The 2,189-nt window shown below is 37.8% G+C and overlaps 1 pseudogene; it reads left to right on the forward strand.

Moving 5' to 3' along the window:
• Positions 1-435: 435 nt before the first annotated feature.
• LOC128248806 (U6 spliceosomal RNA) lies at positions 436-529 on the forward strand (annotated as a pseudogene).
• The last annotated feature ends 1,660 nt before the right edge of the window (positions 530-2,189 follow it).

The following is a 2,189-nucleotide window of genomic DNA, read 5'->3' on the forward strand; positions in this document are numbered from 1 at the left end:
AAATGTAAATAATATAAATGATGTACATAATTCTTCACCTCTTAAATATAGGACTAAATTAACCTTTAACTAAATGACTGCATTGTAAAAAAAGATATACAAAATTCAGACTCGTGTCGTACACGTTAAATTAAATATATATAAAAATATTTCTAATATAAAATCCATCTTCAAATATATTTGGTGTTGCAATTATGGTTAAGTGAAGACAGCTCGTGTATTAACATTGAATTTATTGCAGAGTGTAAATGTTGTTTTAAACTTTTAAGCAATACGTAAAATGTATTACTTCTAATTTCGTTTACTTCTTAAACCTGTGGTCAAATATGAAATGGGAAAATACCATAAATGTAAGTTTCTGACAGTAATTAAATTGCAAAGTTTTGTCGGAAAAATGGAAGAATATTAAATCAGAAAAGTTGTTGTCTTCTTCAGTCACTAAACGACAGTGTATATACAAAAATTTCAATGATTAGCATGGGCCCTGAGTAAGGATGACACACAAATTCGTGAAATGTTCCTTCCTTTACTGTTGCAAAATTATACATCAGTAGTTCATAGAGATGCAACAGTGGAAGCGAAAGACCCAGGTTGGTCCAACGTAGCTACTAGTGTACCCTACTACTGATGCTATGGAATGACTACCTCGTGGAAGCGAGTACAAAGTACATTTGCTAGAGTTAGGAAGCAAGCTAAACCTAAGACGTAATAACTGGCCTTCTCCACCAAACCAGTGGCGGGGGGGGGGGCTTCATCTTAGAAGCTAAATCATTGTGAAGAAATGGCCTCCGTAACCTGCTGGCCAATCGAGCCGTTCTACGACGGTGAAACAAAATCAGTAACCAGAGACTACTAAGAACATCAGTTACCAATAGGCCGCCACGGAAATGGATAACAATCATTGCTATATGTACCAACAACTACAGGTCTTTGGCAGAGAGAACCGGAATGGTCCATCTAATGGAAGAGAATAAGACAATCAAATTTGATACACTAGGGATTTGTGAAACACTTCAAAAGGGAGAATAAATGTGATATTGGATACATGGAAAAGTTGTGAGACTGGGAGAAACGTGGGATGCGTGAGTAACAACATAGCGTTCATCGAAGGCAACATGATGTTCAAAAATTGTTTCTTACCAATGGCCTTCATCACGCATGGGAGTACTAAACATCCGTCACCTAAGAAGTTCCACCTTGAAAATGATCCAGACCTATGCTTTCAGAAATTCGAATACAGAAGACAAAGCAGAAGAATTCATCCTAGAGCTAAATAAAACGCTAGCTCACAAATGCACTTATACCATAGTGATGGGAGCTTTCTAAGTTTGGATAAGGGCTTCAAAGAGAGAAACATCTTGATAAGTTTGAGTAAAAAAAGAATAAAAAACGTGAACGCCTGGTTACCATAGCAGCAACAAGGTGACTTTATATAAGGGACTGTCTATGCAGGAATCAACCTCGAAAGAGATGGACATGGAGAGTCCCAAGCACTCAGTACAAAAATGAAATTGACTTTCATTCTGGTTGATAAACAGCACACATTGAGGGACGTCTCAGTAGTAGTACCATTCATCACAGGCAGTGATCATCGTGATCAAAGTTGGTGATCAATGAAATCAAAGAGAAACAGGCTCTGCATATGCAAATGAAGAATGGACGCGTCATGGCCTTTCGTTTGAAACAGTTACCACGAAGAAAAGTTTGGAGTCAAACTGAAAAGCTCGATGAAGACTACAATTTGCTTATCGAGAAACTATGAGCTGCGTATGAAAAGCAAATACTGCAAGCCAGCGGCAGCTTGGTGGAATTATCTCGCAGAACAGAATAAAATGTAAAATGCTGAAGAGGAACGTGAGAGATCACCTTGAGTATTTCTTTCTCTGTAAACCGATCAGACATCAAAGAAATAAATTCAAGAATTGAGGATTGAAGAAATTGATGTAGGCTACAATGGAAAGGAAATCATTTAAATGATGCAGGAGCGGACTGAGACTCTACATGTCAGGTGTAAGCGAGCTTAACAACAAAGATGGACTTACGTTTACAGAAAAAGCGGAGATGAAAGCGGTTTGCACAACCTTCTACACCAACCTTTTAAAATTATCAGTGAAGGCTGATTCCTGCTGATACAAATGCTGGAAGAAGTGCCACAGGGAATTTATAAACGCCCGTAAAGTGATGAAAAC

Source organism: Octopus bimaculoides, chromosome 9 (genome assembly GCF_046866305.1).
Source record: "Octopus bimaculoides isolate indiv1 chromosome 9, ASM4686630v1, whole genome shotgun sequence".
NCBI lineage: Eukaryota > Metazoa > Mollusca > Cephalopoda > Octopoda > Octopodidae > Octopus > Octopus bimaculoides.